At 40.9% G+C, this 16,954-nt stretch overlaps 1 protein-coding gene across 1 annotated transcript in view; it reads right to left on the reverse strand.

The window, feature by feature from the left end:
• ASIP (agouti signaling protein) overlaps window positions 1-8,033 on the reverse strand; it is an 85,798-nt gene extending 77,765 nt beyond the window's left edge. The window contains exons 1-2 of the mRNA XM_083746375.1: window positions 7,660-8,033; window positions 1,742-2,895 (exon numbers count right to left, since the gene is read on the reverse strand). The gene's annotated coding sequence lies outside the window, so the exon portion shown is untranslated. The remainder of the gene's footprint in view (window positions 1-1,741; window positions 2,896-7,659) is intronic.
• Between the last annotated feature and the right edge of the window lie 8,921 nt (window positions 8,034-16,954).

The following is a 16,954-nucleotide window of genomic DNA, read 5'->3' on the forward strand; positions in this document are numbered from 1 at the left end:
GAAAGAAGTCAGTTTTCTCTGACTTGATTTCTTTGAAGAGGCTTAGGGTACAATTCAAACCCCAAGCAGAAGTTTCTTCCTGAAGAGCAGGGTTAGGAAATCTTACACTCGGGGCCTCAATGCCTCTGTCGCTTTCCAACACTTGCATGTGGTCCCTGGAAGTTTGACCAGAACCTGCCCTTTAGTTAAAAAGGTCCCCCACCCTTGCAGGAGTCTGATGATAATTTTTTTAAAAGACAATTAAAAATATAGGCTCTGTTTCCTATGATAAATTCACACTATTGTTTTCTCCTACCACCCCCTCTTGTCAAACAAGTTTTAGAAGTAATATAAAATCTTGTAAAACCAATATCGTAGAGGACTTAGTGGGCTGATGTGCCCTCTTTGAAATTCCCTGTAACCCTCTGAAAAGAATGTCTATCTCAAGACTGAAACAAAGCCCTATCTTCAGCATCACAGATGTGCAACAAAACTACGGTATTTGTTTACATATTTTATGTCCTGCATCTTCAACATAAATTTTATGCTCCCAAAGCAGCTAGGAGTAGTAAGAAACAACAAAATACAATTTGATGGTAGTGATCGTGAAAATAGTAACAATACAGCAAAATTAAAATAATAATCAAAAGCAGCAGCAACTCATTCACATAAAAAAAAAATCAAATTGTTCCAAGTTAAAAATATTTCTATTTTGTTGTTGTTTAGTCATTTAGTCGTGTCCGACTCTTCATGACCCCATGGACCAGAGCACGCCAGGCACTCCTGTCTTCCACTGCCTCCCGCAGTTTGGTCAAACTCATGCTGGTAGCTTCAAGAACACTGTCCAAACATCATGTCCTCCGTCATCCCCTTCTCCTAGTGCCTTCAATCTTTCCCAACATCAGGGTCTTAAAGCTGCGAAAACATATGTTTTTGCCTGCTGACAGCAACTAGGTCACCAGGTTGTTGTTGTTAGTCAAATTTCTATAACACCCTTTATCCGAAGATCACCCATGGAGAAGACATTCCAAGGCAAAGGTGCCACAACAGAAAAGGCTTTCTCTCCAGTTGCCACCCACATTTTAGAAAGCAGTGGTGTCCAGAAAGAGGCCTCAGATGATAACCTCAGTGGGTGGGCAGAAAGATATGGAAGAAGGTGGTCCAAGAACATTCCAGATAATTGTGTGCAATAATTCTCCTCCTCCCTTTTCTTGAAGTCACATAGGATTAAAGGGAGGTTTTCCATAGTCCTCCTACTCAGAGCAGACCCATTGAAGTTATGACTAACTTAGGTTAATTAATTTTTAGTGTATCTGAGTAGGTCTTAGTTGAATGCAACCCTGTTCTATCTTTCTCTCCCCCCAGCAGAGTTCTGAAGCAGAATCCTATTCAGGCACTCATCTGACACAGCTGTGCCTGGCTCCAGCAAGGTTACTACATTTCATATTTTGCTCTAGGACCTGATACAGTGGTACCTCGGGTTACATATGCTTCAGGTTACATACACTTCAGGTTACAGACTCCGCTAACCCAGAAATATTACCTCGGGTTAAGAACTTTGCTTCAGGATGAGAACAGAAATTGTACTCCGAGAACAGTTTCAGATTAAGAACGGACCTCCGGAATGAATTAAGTACTTAACCCGAGGTACCAGTGTATTCTATGTGCTGTAGTACAGGGATGCTGCCCACTCTGTGCCTATTCTGTGTACCTACATAGCCCTAAAAGCAATTCAAATTTTGCATATGCGATTGAATCCTCACCTGGTATTTTCCTTTCTTTTGCCACACCTTGGAATGGAAAAGGAAGTTGGTGCATCTGTTTAATCCAGCCTTGTTTTTAAGCGCTCCCCACAGGCAACAAAAATGCCCAAAAGGCAAGCCAGTGATCTGCTGGAGGAGTGATGGAGCTCCTGTCTTGATCACTCCCTTGCTATTGCTCAGCAAGCTAGTAATTTTTTTGTGGTCTGGTTTACAAGACATGTTTAATCGTTACCAATGGTGGGTGGAGGTTGCGAGGCACTGAGCATATGCCATCACTGATAATTCTGGGGAACTGAGGGGAGAGTCAGTTGCTCCAGTTTTCGCTTTCTGCATTGGCACTGACTGGTGGGAAAAATTCTCCTTGGAACCTGAGATTCTTCTGGGCTGAGAGCCTCATAATAATGAAGCTGGCTAGTCATTTGCATTCCAGTTGCTCCAGTTTTCGCTGTCGGCATCTGCGTGGTGGGAAAAATTCTCCTTGGAACCTGAGATTCTTCTGGGCTGAGAGCCTCATAATAATGACCCTGGCTGCTGGATGTATTGACAATTAGTTAGGACAATGGTTTCCAAATGGGAGGTTCATATCTACCAAAGTATTGTGAGATGTCTTTAAGGTGATCTGTCAGCCTGGCTGCTTGGGGGGAAGGTGGCTTTGGAGTTGGTGACAAAATCTGGAATGGGTCTTGAGGAAAGCCAAAAGGCCTCTGGCGGGGTTTGCAATATGCCACCTAGTCTCACTTGGAATGAGAGATCAGATCCACTACTCAAAAACAGAACTTTTGGCAAGAATCCACCAGCCTCACCTGCATATGGTACATCTGGAATCGTTAACTGCTCCCAACTTTCCCAAAGTTTAGTTTCCTAAACCACCCATTTAATGCAATGAATGTGCACAGGGCTTTTTTTTTTTTTAGCCCAAACTTGGCACCTCTCAGGTGGGTACCATTGCCATTATAAGAGAGGAGTTTATGGTGAGTTTCAGCACCTCTTTTCCTAGAAAAACAACATTGCATGTGCCTATAGTGTTAAAAGGAGTTCTTCAATGCTTTCGTGTAATTTTTGTCAGTTTGAGTCCCAGGCCAAATTCAATGCATAAAAAAAGAAATGTTCCTGCTGTTGTCAGTCACTGCACCTTCTGTTTTACACAGACATGCTGTGGACCACCAATATGTTTTTTTTTTTTAAATAAATATTTATTAAAGTTTTTTGATACAAATACCCAAATAATAAACAACATTGCTTATATCAAAACGTGGTTTCATCACTTCTTTGGACTCCCTCACGTCTCCCGCTCCCACTTACATCGTTAAAAAGTTTTTCCAAGCAAATTATCAACTTGTTTACAATCTTATATCCACTCATTTAAATACAATCTAGTAATTCTCCAAAAGGTTTGTGTTTTCTTTAACCTCACTTATAATCAAATTCAGATCTAATTTAGTGGTGGCCAATTATTTATAATCTAGCATCCTTCTTAACATTCAAACAAATTACAATGTTTTTGTAAGTACATCTTAAATTTCTTCCAGTCTTCCTCAATCCTCTCTTCTCCCAGGTCTCGGATTCTGCCAGTCATCTTGGCCAGTTGCATATAGTCCATCAGCTGCATCTGCCACTCTTCCAATGTGGGTAGATCTTGCATTTTCCAGTTCTTGGCGATAAGTATCCTTGCTGCCGTTGTTGCATACAGAAAAAAAGTTCGGTCCTTCTTTAACACCTTCTGGCCGACAATACCCAGAAGGAAGGCCTCTGGTTTCTTAGTGAAGGTATACTTAAATACCTTTTTCAACTCATTATATATCATTTCCCAGAAGGCCTTCACTTTAGGGCAAGTCCACCAGAGATGAAAGAATGTTCCTTCATTTTCCTTACATTTCCAACATTTATTGTCAGACGAATGATATATTTTGGCAAGTTTAACTGGGGTCATGTACCACCTATACATCATTTTCATTACATTTTCCTTCAGAGCATTACATGCGGTGAAGTTCAACCCAGTGGTCCACAACCTTTCCCAGTCCTCAAACATAATGTTATGCCCAATGTCCTGTGCCCATTTTATCATAGCCGATTTAACCGTTTCGTCTTGTGTATTCCATTTTAACAGCAAGTTGTACATTCTAGATAGTACCTTAGTCTTTGGTTCTAGCAATTCTGTTTCCAATTTCGATTTCTCCACCTGGAACCCTAACTTTCTGTCATTTTTAAAAACTTCTTTAATCTGAGCGTAATGTAACCAGTCTCGCACTTTATCCTTCATTTTCTCCAAACTCTGCAATTTCCAATTGTCTCCATCTTTTTCTAATATTTCCCAATATTTTGGCCATTTGGCCTCCATATTGGGTCTTTTTCGGGCCTTAGCTTCCAGAGGCGAAAGCCACCTCGGAGTCTTGTTTTCCAATAAGTCTTTGTATTTTATCCAGACATTAAATACTGCTTTCCTGACAATATGGTTCTTAAAGGCCTTATTGATCTTAACTTTGTCATACCATAAGTATGCATGCCAACCAAAAGCATTGTTAAAACCTTCCAAATCCAACACATCAGTGTCTTCAAGAAGTAGCCAGTCTTTTAGCCAGCAGAAAGCTGCGGCTTCATAATACAGTTTTAAGTCTGGCAGGGCGAAGCCCCCTCTTTCTTTCGCATCAGTTAATATCTTAAACTTAATTCTGGGCTTTTTGCCCTGCCAGACAAATTTAGAAATATCTCTCTGCCACTTCCTGAAACACTCCGTCTTGTCCACAATTTGCAATGTTTGAAACAAAAACAACATCTTAGGCAATACATTCATCTTAATAGCAGCAATTCGGCCTAGCAAAGAAAGCTTCAATTTTGACCAACTGTCCAAGTCTCTCTTAATTTCAGACCAACATTTTTCATAATTGTCCTTAAATAGACTCAGATTTTTTGCTGTTATGTTTACCCCTAGGTACTTTACTTTTTTAACCACAGTTAGTTCTGTTTCTCTCTGAAACCGTTCTGACTCTGTATCTGTCAAGTTTTTCCCCAACACCTTGGTTTTCTGTTTATTTAGTTTAAATCCCGCCACCCGACCAAAGTCTTGAATCAGTTGTAAAACTCTTTTTGTACTAGATTTTGGCTCCTGCAAGGTCAAAACTAGGTCATCTGCAAAAGCTTTAAGTTTATATTGTTTCGCTCCGACCTGAATCCCTTGCACCAACCGGTCCCCTCTAATCCTATTCAAGAGCACCTCCAGGACCGAAATGAATAGCAAAGGGGAAATCGGGCAGCCTTGTCGTGTACCGTTTTCAATTTTAAACTCTTCTGTAACCACATTGTTAACTATCAATTTTGCCTTCTGCTCTGAATATATTGCATCAATCCCATTCTCAAAACCCCGTCCCACTCCCATTTCTTTTAAATTTCCCTTCATAAATTTCCAAGAGATATTATCAAAGGCCTTCTCCGCGTCTATGAAAATTAAGACTGCTTTTATATTTATGTCTGTTTGCAAAAGTTCCAAAATGTCAATAATGTTTCTTGTATTAGCAAACATGTGTCTACCTGGGAGAAAGCCTGCCTGGTCTTTATGGATTACTTCATTTAGAACTTTTTAAAATCTTCTTGCCAAAACGTCTGCAAATATTTTGTAATCCACATGTAAAAGGGAGATGGGACGGTAGTTCTTGAGTTGTATCTTTTCAGATTCCGATTTGGGTATCAATGTGATAAAAGCTTCTTTCCACGATTCCGGCGCCCTCTTCCCCTCTATAATTTCATTGCTGACCTCCATCAGTGGTTGTATCAGATAGTCTTTTAATGTCTTGTAATACTTGGAGGTCAACCCGTCTGGTCCTGGAGATTTGCCCAATTGCATGTTCTGAATGGCTTGTTCAATCTCTTGTCGTGTTATTTTACTACTCAGGAGTGATCTATTTTCTTGTGAGAGTTTTTTAAGTCCATTTTTCCCCCAAAATTGTTTAATCTCTACTTCATCCTGCGGCCCTTGAGTGTATAATTTTTTAAAATATTTCTGAAAACATTTTCTAATCTCCGCGGGGTTCTGGATGTTTCTTCCTTCAATTTCCAAATTCGTAACTGTATTTAATTTTTGTCTCTTCTTCAACTGCCACGCTAGCAGTTTCCCACATTTGTTTGCCGATTCAAAGGTTTTTTGTTTCATTAGTTTAATCTTCCACTCTATTTCCTGATTTATCAGATTAGAATATTGTGCTTGATGAAGTTTAATTTCTCTCAGAATCGGCTGTGACTTCGGATTTAATCTTAACTTCTTTTCTAATTCTTTGATTTTCTCCAAAATCTTGTCTTTCCTCTCATTTTGTGTCCTTTTCTTTACAGCATTCTGTTGTATCAAGAACCCCCTCATCACGGCTTTGCTTGCGTCCCAAATAGTTCTTTTTTCCACCGTAGTGTTCATATTTATCTCAAAGTAGTCCTTCAGAGTTTTTTGGGCCTTCTTAATGATCTCCTGATCTCTAAACAAGTTGTCATTCATCTTCCATCTAAAGGAACCGGTTGGTAATAGTGTCATATCCATTTTCAGTGCATTATGGTCGGAGCAGGTCTTTGGGCAGATTTCCACCTTTCTGACCTTGGGTGCCAGACCTCTAGTTATCCATATTTGGTCGATTCTTGTCCAAGTCAGCTGGGCTTCAGAGAAAAATGTTCCTTCTCTTCCCAAGGGGTTTCTCACTCTCCAAATGTCAATCCAATCCATATTGTCTGTCATTTCAAAGAAGGTCTTTGGTAGTCTTCCGTCTTTTGTGACGTTTTGGCTTTGTGACTTATCCATGTTAGTTGATGCAACCCCATTCATATCTCCCATCATTATGATGTTGTTATAGTCCAGATAGTCCAGCATAATCTCATGCAACTTCTTATAAAATTCCGATTTACCTTCATTCGGAGCATAAATTCCTAATATCAGGATTTTCTCTCCTTGATGTTGTATTTCGATTGCCAAAATTCTTCCATGTTCATCTTTAAATAGAAATTTGGGTGAAAGACTCTCTTTTGCATATATCACCACGCCTCTCTTCTTTACTGTGTCCGAAGATATGAATTCCTGGCCGAGCCTTTTATTTATTAATACTTTTCTGTGGAGCCTAGTCACATGTGTTTCTTGTAAACAAATAATGTCCAATTGTTCCTTTTTTAATATGTGAAAAATTTTCCTCCTTTTTTCCGGAATGTTACAGCCATTTATGTTCCAACTTAAAAGTTGCAGAGACATCCTGAATAAATCTGGTTATTTTCCTTGGGGGTGGTACTTTGTTCTCCGGGTCTTTAGGGTCCAATGGTGCAGGTACCCCTGGTGGTTCAGGCCCCGCGGGTAGTTCAAGTCCTTTATGAAGGTCCTCTCCGTATGCAGTCAGGAACTTATCTCTATCTTCCAATGTTCTAATTTTGATCTTCTTCCCTCTGAAAGTGAAAGATAATCCTTGGGGAAAGTCCCACCTGAAGATGATTGAGTTGCTCCTCAACAATTTTACTAGTTCCAAATAATCAGATCTAAGGTCCAACAGTTGTTTAGGGATGTCCCTGTAAATTTCAATTCTTTTGTCCGAAATGTCCAGTGACTTTCCGTAATGCAGGCCCAAAATCTTGTCCCTTTCCTCCTTTGATCTCAACGTAATCAAACAGTCTCTGGGCTTCTCTTTTTTTATAAGTCTTCCAAGCCTGAAAGCTGATACAATTTTAAAGTCTTTTTCCTCTAGGTTCCAAAACTTGGAGAATTCTTTAGTCAGAAACTCAGCTAGGTTGCCTTCTTCCACTTCTGGTATCGACCTTATCCTTAAGTTGGTCTCCCTGTTCCGAAGTTCTATCATAGAAAGATAGGTCTGATGTTCACCTACTTGTTTACTGAGTGGTCTTACCTCTTTTTCCAACTCTCCCAGTCTTTGGCTGGTATCCTCAACCAATTTCTGATTTTCACCTGTGGACCACCAATATGAAGCACATGGACCACAGCTTGGGAATTCCTGAAAAGGATGTCCTACTGTATGATGGGGGAACCAGGCCTTTAGTGTGGTGGCACCTACCATATTTGGAACTCCCTCCCTGTTCTTATCAGACAGGCGTCATCTCTATTTTCTTCCTGGTGCCTCTCGAAGGTCTTCATTTTTCAATAGGTCCTTTAAGTAGAGATCTTTATCCCAGGCTAGATTTGTATTGTTTTTGGAACTGTTTTTACATATGAAATTGATTTTAATTGTTTTCTACGTATGAAGTTAAGCAATTGTTTTTATTCTTGATGTTCTTATTGTGAAATCACTTTTAGCAAATGTTATGTCCTGAGCTGAATCCTAGAACAATAGGATCCAGAATGGAGCAGTCTGATTGGTCTGCAGGAGCCACCCAATCCAGCTCCAGGTGGAAGTGAATCAGTGACCTGATTGGTCTGTAGGAGCAGCTAATCAGGCTCCTGGATGAAGTGAATCAGCAACCTGATTGAGCTGCAGGAGCAGCCAATCAGGCATCTGGAGGAGGTGAATCCACAACCTGATTGGCCTACAGAAGCAGCCCGGAATTAGCTAATCATGAGGGGCCCATTGTGTAAATAATGTATATATAGCTAGACGTTTTGGGGAAAGTTTCATTCATTGCTACTATGAGCTGAATAAAGAGCATGAAATTCACAATTCATACTTGACTCAGTGGAGATCTTTATCCCAGGCTAGATTTGTATTGTTTGGAACTGTTTTTACATATGAAATTGATTTTAATTGTTTTCTACGTATGAAGTTGTGCAATTGTTTTTATTCTTGATGTTCTTATTGTGAAATCGCTTTTAGCAAATGAATAAACCAGAGAGACAGCAAGTATTCTAGCCCTACCTCTGGCACACACTAGTATAAAACTAATATGTTTGCTCTGTGTGTGTGTGTGTGTGTGTGTGTGTACACACTCACTCTCTCTCTCTCTCTCTGTGTGTGTGTGTGTGTGTACACACACACACAGAAAGAGAGAGAGAGAGAGAGTGAGTGAGTGAGTGAGACAGTGAGACAGAGACAGAGAGAGACATAACTTTAAATATAATCACCTCAGTATGTGGCATTATCTCTGTTCATCCCTACATCTCCCACCAAATTAGCAGTAAGACAAAAATGGGCAAGAAACCAAATAAATTGAAAACAGATATGCCTCCTCTCCCTGCCCCAGCTAAACAACAGCAATGTGAAACAATCCTTAAAGCAGATTAAGATGATTTGAGAATCAGATTAGTAGAGTCAAGCATTTGGTTTTAAGGGCTCTGTTGGGTTTCAAGAATATGTATGAAAATAAATATTTCCTAGAAATCAGTGTTCAGATAACTGGAGAAAGCAAAGATAATCTAGATTGATTACAGAAGCCAAATACACCATTGTACAGTTACAGATGTGTATCTTATGAAGAAAGGGCTGTTTTAGTGCACTGGAAAAACCATATCTGGACTACAGTGTTCAGTACTGACTGCATCACAGGTCAAGAAGAGTATTGACAACCTCAGAGATGAGCTATAAAGATGAAAAAGGGGCCTAGGGATAACATTTTATAAAGGGCTATAAATGTTCAGCTCAGATCATGAATCAGCAGCCAAGGACAATTAAGTGCCCATGCATTGCCTATACCAGGGAATGAGGAACATGTGGCCCTCCAGATGTTGCTGAACTACAGCACTCATGAAACCTAATGGCACTCATGGCCAACAGTCAAGGATGATGGGAGTTGTTGTCCAACAACATCTAGAGGGGCACAGATTGTACATCCCTGGCCTTGCCTCTCTAACTTCATCATCTGAGGCCCTTCTTTGTGTGCCTCCTATGCAAGAGGTCTGGAGACATCAGGAAACTATTTGGACACTTAATCCTCTGGGATGGACCATGATAATAAGGTCCCCATACTTGCAGTGACTGCAAGCTATTGTGAGTATAAACTTGATAAGACAACAATCTGTCCAGAAACACTGGATCATATCCAGAATTGGCAAATCTTCAATCTACCCACTCTGATGCATGTAGGGGCTTTGATATGAAGAAGGAATTCTGTGTGAGTAGGGCCTACTATCCCATTCTTTCCAAAATCATTCTGTACACATGCTGCACAGAAAGTGTGCATCTGCAGAGCACTCCTCAGTAATGAAGAGCTTCTGCTTGCATGGCGTCTGTATTACTGGAGACCCTGGGCAGGATTCAACATATGAGTTCCACCAGTGGAAGCCACATGAGGACTTCTGCTAGAGCAACAGGGTCTTTTCTCCCTTCTCTTTCTCTCCTGTACCCTACGTGAGTTGGTTTGGGAGGAGGGGGGTTAGGAGAACCTTAAGACAGGAACAGCATGAGGGAGGAGAGGGCAAAAATGCTTTCACTCATGGACCAATCTGCTTAGTGTTATGTTGCATTCCACAGAAACACAGACTATAGCCTACATGAATGACAACACTTTCTGTTGGCTTGATTTCACTAGAAAGCCAAAGTAAATATTCACTCAAGAACAGCAAGGGGTTCACCTAAATGGATAATTTGTTGTGATTTTCATTGGAGAGTTTTGCTAAATTAATGCCACAGCTGTGGAGGTGTTTCTGAAGACCAGCTGTTTGCTTAGTGGCCTCACTCAGCTAGATCTTACGATTTCCCACTGAGCTTCTGGTATTTCAAGTACTCACCCTCATCCTGTGCAGCATGGCTCCGTTTACCAAAATGTGTAACAAGTTCAGCCTGGCAGACATTCCAGAGAGCAAGCATTTGTTAATTTCCTTCAGGCTGCAGGGAAAACTTTATTGCAAAGATCCTAATGGTGATATTTACCAACAGAATTATCTGTTCATCATTGGGGGGGGGGGGCGGCAGCAATGTGGTTGATTTCCTCCTCCTATCCTGCTCTCAAAGGAAATGAAAAAGATTACTGTGGCTAGGAAAGGATAGATATACAGTGCACAATAGTGACAGTCCAGGAAAGTGGAGAGACTGCCCATAACGTATAGCAGACGAGTATAGACAATTTTAACATCGGTTTGTCACTTGAGTGGAACCCCATCCAAACTGGTATCCTCAGAATACATTTATTACTTGTCCTTTTATTGACAGGCTGTGTTTTAATGTTACGAGGTGGAGGACTTTCCCCATACCATGCATAATCAGGTGTTTTCCCCCAGCCGGAACTCATCAGAACTCAGTTCTGGCACCTCTCAGGTGGGCGCCATTGCCATTCTAAAAGGACAAGAGGGGCATTCATGGTGAGTTCCAGCACCTCTCTTTCTAGAAAAATAGCACTGCTGGTAAGGATGCCATATACAGTATTTTTCGCTCTATAAGACGCACCAGACCATAAGATGCACCTAGGTTTTGGAGGAGGAAAACAAGAAAAAAAAAATCTTAATCCCAGGAGCCAGAACTGCAAGAGGGATCGCTGTGCAGCAAAAGCAGTGATCCCTCTTGCTGTTCTGGCTTCTGGGATAGCTGCGCAGCCTGCATTTGCTCCATAAGATGCACATACATTTCCCTTTACTTTTTAGGGGGGAAAAAGTGAGTCTTATAGAGCAAAAAATACGGTATTTTACAAACAGCTGGCTCCTTTTGTTGCAGGCTATATAAGGAATGGGGCACCTATATCCCTCTATGGTGGTTTTGCTGCCTAGTTGTGAAATTCTGGAAACTGGTCCTATGAGAGATGAGTAATTTGAGTATATATTTTATGATCCTGAGTGGTGTCTTTTTTCTATATTTCCTGAACAAAAAGCGAGTTTGTTGTTTTTATGTAGGTTGCTGCATGTTTGGCTATTACATGCACATAATCTGGTTTTAGAAGCATGGTACAAAGAGCTCTTAACTATAGCGTTATCAGAAAAAAAAGACCTCAGAATTCTGAAACTGTTTGGCGCCTATTTATTAATCATACAGGAAGTGATTCACGCAAACATTGTATCCAGAGACATCATTTATTTATATGTAATTACTTGTAACCCCTTTCCATTTGAAATATATTCTGCATCTTTCTATGGATTATGATTTATATATATATTATATTGGAACAGCTAAACTGAGCTAAATACAATGGAACCTTGGTTGTTGAACATAATCTGTTCCAGAAGACTGTTCGACTTCCGAAACGTTAGACAACTGAGGTGCAATGGGTGGTTGGCAAATTCAATTGAGAAAATTGAGAAACGCACCTTGGAAGCCATTCAACTTCCAAGGCACATTTGAAAACGGAAGCAATTACGTCCGGGTTTTCGGAAACAGAGGTTCCACTGTATATAGATTCACTTTGATGTTATAAGACTATGTACTTGTGGACTCTTAGCATATGTTTCTTTTTTTTACATTTGCTACAGAATAAGGATTATGTACTTAAATTTTTGTTATATGTGTTATTGGAATTCTTTGAAAAATGAAACCAGCCAATCAGTTGACATCACTCCGATGGTGTATGTGTGCTGGATGTCAGCTGTTAGCCCGAACTGCTCACATGTCAGAGTTGGACCTCCATGGGTGGAATCTGGCCCACCAGCCAGAAAAGTTTCCCCATCCCTGCAGTACAGCCTTCCTGGCTTTCTGTGCATACATGAAAACCATGGAATTGCAGGCGCCCAGGGAGGCTACACAATGCAGAGCACTGGAGAGATAATTTGAAGAATGAAAGAAATGTCTTGCCCCCTTAGAAGACAAGCACAGAAAAAACAACAACACCAAATCAAAACCCATATCCAATGAGATTTTTTTGCTCCCATTGGAAAACTTTTATCATTAATTGTTGGAAAGGAAAAAAGAGGCTTTCTTTTTTTTTTTTTAAAGCAAGCACTAGTAAAAACTTTACCTAGCAACTGATCTAGCCTATATCATAGCTGTCAACTTTTCCCTTTTTTAAAGGGAAATTCCCTTATTCCGAATAGGATTCCTCACAAGAAAAGGGAAAAGTTGACAGCTATGGCCTACATGTATTTGGGTCAATCAAAATACATTTTTATAGGTTACTGCAAGTGAACCAAGATTAATCTACCAATCTTATCAAAAGAAAATTAGGTGAGAGGAAAGTAGTAGACAATATGTTGCCCAGTGGGGATTTGTCTAGCAAAAACCTAGTCAACCAAACTAGCTTGTGTGGGTCTTTGATTAGCCTTAATCATTCATTTCCTGCATAGGAAAGAGGCATAATAGCTATGAAGATGAAAGGAAAGAAACTTACAAATTGTCAACTGGCGCTCTCCTACATGCAGGAAGCCAAGTACATGAAAAGCTTGCCTTCTTACATCTATTAGCGCATTTATTTCACACATTTCTATACCAAGGCAGTTTGCAATAGCTTATAAAGCGCACCAGAAAAGCAATAACCAATCAGTTGTTGACAATAAAAGGCAGTGCTAAAGACAATCTCAACTTAAGTAATAAAAAAACCTAAAATGGAAACAGGAGAGGAAATTGCTGGTGTTCGCTTATTCAGCCCATGTCTGGAACGAAAATCAATCCGACAATTTATATTCAAAGTTGTCGTTGCTTCCAGTCTGCAAATGATGCAGAGGTCTGCTTACCCCCCTTTTGGGGTATGGCAGCATTGCGGGAGGGGCAGCACCTCCCCTCCCCACCCCCCAACCCCAAACGAGGGAGAGCTGGATCCCTTGGGACTATCCTCAGCTGGGGTGAGAGCTTCAACTCACACACCCGGCTTGCTAAATCGGTCAATGGCAGGCTGGTGCTGAGGGCAGGACCAATGAGGATTCAGTCTGCAAAAGATGCAGAATTGATTTGTAACTTGACACATTACCTAATTAGGCAGCTGAATTATGTTAATTTCAATGTGTGAATTTTACTCAAGAGTAGACTCACTGAAATCAATGGACCTATCTTAGTCATGATCCCGAATTTCAATGGGCCTGCTCTGAGAAACACTTTGTTGAGTATCAATCCTTGGTGTTAGGCGATTCCACCCATTTGTTTCTATGCAAAGCAAACACAATGCAAAAAGAGATGTCAGAAAATTCCAGCAAAAATAGAAACAGGGGCAGATATTGCCAGTGTTCATTCTGGACAAGGGACAAATAAGTGAACACTGGCAATATCTGCCCCTGTTTCTATTTTTGCTGGAATTTTCTGACATCTCTTCTTGCTCCCCAACCCTGGAGGACTCCCCCGCTCCCTGCAACATGGGAGACAATCAAGGCAGTCTACAAAGCTTTTTCCATGACCTTGTCTGTTTTTCTCAAATATTGCAATTCCTCTCCTTGGATGCTGTTCCCTGCCTACAAATCTTTACAACTTCACCCTCTCCAGGGCCACTGGAGATGGAGTTGGGGGTAAGAGGGTCCCTCAATGCCCCACTGCCACCTCTCACCTAACAAGGACTACAAAGTTCTCATTCTCAAAAGGCCCTGCTGGGTCAAGGCAAGATTTTTGTGACCTACAAAAAAAAAGGGGGGGGGGAAGAGGACTGGAAGAAGTTCAAAGAATATCTCCAAAAACATTGTAAAATGTTTGAATGTTAAAATGATGTTGGATATAAAGATAATATGGCATCAGTGACATGGTAAAAAGAAATATGTAAAAATGTTTTAAGAAAAAAAGGGTAAGACCAGATTATTATTATGCCGAAACTAAACAAATGATATAAGGGATTAAGTTATAAAGAACATGTGATAAATGGTCTTAAAAGGAAAGGAAACCAAAGGCATAATAAGTTGAAATGTATAATATTGAATAAGATTGGAAAGAGGGTAAGGAATTGCTGAACTTGATTGTGTAAAGGGGAACACAGAAAAGGGAGATGTGAGGAAGTCAGGAAAGAGGGCTATGAAGACAGTAAGCAAGAAACTAGATTTTTATTTTTTCTCTGTTTTTCGTTTTTTCTGATTGTCTTTATTATTTTTCTTCATTTTCGGTTTTGGACTATGTTGTTTTTTATTGATTTTCTTATCTATTTTTTTTTTACTGTGATACTTGTTTTGTTATGCAAAATCTTAATAAATATTTTATAAAAAGGGGGGGGGGGCAGCAAGAAAGCAACATTGTGGAATTCCAGCTCAGTAAGATTTGCTGGAGAAAGAGAGTTCAAATTTTCCTCCCATTTAAAAGAGTTCAACTTTATTGATTGGTTGGTTTTGCTACATTTGTATTCTGTTCATCCAAACAAGTTCTCTGGGCAGTTTACATAAACAATGAAATAAAATATACCATAAAAGCAAAAGCCCAGCAAAAAAACAACCACCACTGACTAAAATCAGCATAAAACACAACAGTAGAAACAATTAAAACCAGGATAAGACTTACTGCCAAGGAGGCAATTGAAAGGACCTGGTAGATTGTAATTCAAAGGCCTGGGAGAATAAGAAAACACCTAAAGGACTGCAGCGTAGCCAGCAGGAGAGCCTCTCTGGGGATGTTATTCCACAAGTGGGGTATTACCACTGAATAGGCCCTCTCTGTATTCACCTGCCTCCGTTAATTAGGCAGGGACCTGGAGAAGAGCCTCCAGGCACCTGCTCACTTCAAAAGCCTGGCAGGATTTTGGAGCCTGACAGGTGACAACAGAGTTATTTTTTGAAAGAGCATAACGGAGGGTGAAAACCCAGTAGAATAGCTGCAGACATTATAGTCAGCAGCTCGAGGAGAAGAGACTGTGATTTTATTAACCTGTCTGTCAATGGGAGTGTTCTAATTATCTCGTGGAGTGCAGTTTTCAAATAACTTTTAAGTACTTTTCAATGAGGGGGACGCAGGTGGCGCTGTGGGTTAAAGCCTCAGCGCCTAGGACTTGCCGATCGAAAGGTCGGCGGTTCGAATCCCTGCGGCGGGTGCGCTCCCGCTGCTCGGTCCCAGCGCCTGCCAACCTAGCAGTTCGAAAGCACCTCTGGGTGCAAGTAGATAAATAGGGACCGCTTACCAGCGGGAAGGTAAACGGCGTTTCCGTGTGCGGCTCTGGCTCGCCAGAGCAGCGATGTCACGCTGGCCACGTGACCCGGAAGTGTCTCCGGACAGCGCTGGCCCCTGGCCTCTTGAGTGAGATGGGCGCACAACCCCAGAGTCTGTCAAGACTGGCCCGTACGGGCAGGGGTACCTTTACCTTTACCTTACTTTTCAATGAAGCCTATGGCAGCTAGAGTGATGACATTTCCCCCTCTATCCATGTTGAAAACACAATTCTGAAATTTAGTAAAAATCCGTGTTGTGGACAGAAAAGAGGCTCTGCTCTGGAACTTCACTGACAGCATTATGCCGACACTGCCACGCCCACTTTCTTCCTTACACCTGATCCTGTTTTTTCTATTTTGCATTGTTTTGTGGTCTCGAGCTGAATGGAAAGTGAAGCTAAATTCGAACAAGGCCTGAAACAATGTCAGGATTTAAAATAAAGCAGAAGCCTTACCCTGGTATGGCGTCTAGCATTTTGCTGAGCCTTTCCAAACAAATGTTCTCTTTTGTGTTCCTTCTGATAAATGGAAAGCATCCAGGAAATCTCTCATTCATTAACCCAGTACCACAGAGGCAGTCCACTTTTGACATTTCAGCTGGAGAGTCACTGCGTTTTGAAGACAGCTTTTGAACGTCATCGAAGCAAGATCCATTGGATGGAAAAATACTCTTGTGTTTGTTCTCTGTCCAAAGGTGATTTGGTTTTGGAAAATACAATACAAACTTCCAATTTTGGCCATATGTGTATATGCTGGGCATCTGGCAAATCTAAAAAGACACCCCCGAAACACAAAGCTACGAATCATTCTTCTTCCCCTGGACTTTTAAGAATTGCCATGAATGGTTTCAATGAGGGCTCATTATTTAATCATTTTTTCAGCACTGTGGTTGAAAATGTTCATCTGGGGTCAGTTTGGCGACTATGACTTGCATCCTGGATAATAGTTGGAAATGTATTTTGTTACAGAGCTTCTGGTGAAGAAACCAAAGTGTCTGAAGGGCGTTAAAGAACAGCTTGAGGAATGCCACCATGGGATCCCAAAGCCACGCTGGTGGGGGCTGACAGGAGTTGTAGGCCGCAGCATCTGGAAGCACTATGTTGGGGAAGGCTGGGATATGTGATTTAGAAAAGCACCAACATGACAGTGATGGGGGATTGAGGATAGGAGTGATAGTTCTGTGGTCAAGTCAGTTTATTGTGTTTTAGCAGACAGCCATTATACACATGAAAACGATAACAAAAATAACAATATTTACATTTCTGCTCCTTAACCTTTAAAGGGTAAATCAATTCCCATTGTTCTGTGGTATTATGGTAGTAGGCAAAGCTGTAGTGTAACTCTTGATTTT

Source organism: Podarcis gaigeae (genome assembly GCF_964106915.1).
Source record: "Podarcis gaigeae genome assembly, chromosome: 6".
Lineage (NCBI taxonomy): Eukaryota > Metazoa > Chordata > Lepidosauria > Squamata > Lacertidae > Podarcis > Podarcis gaigeae.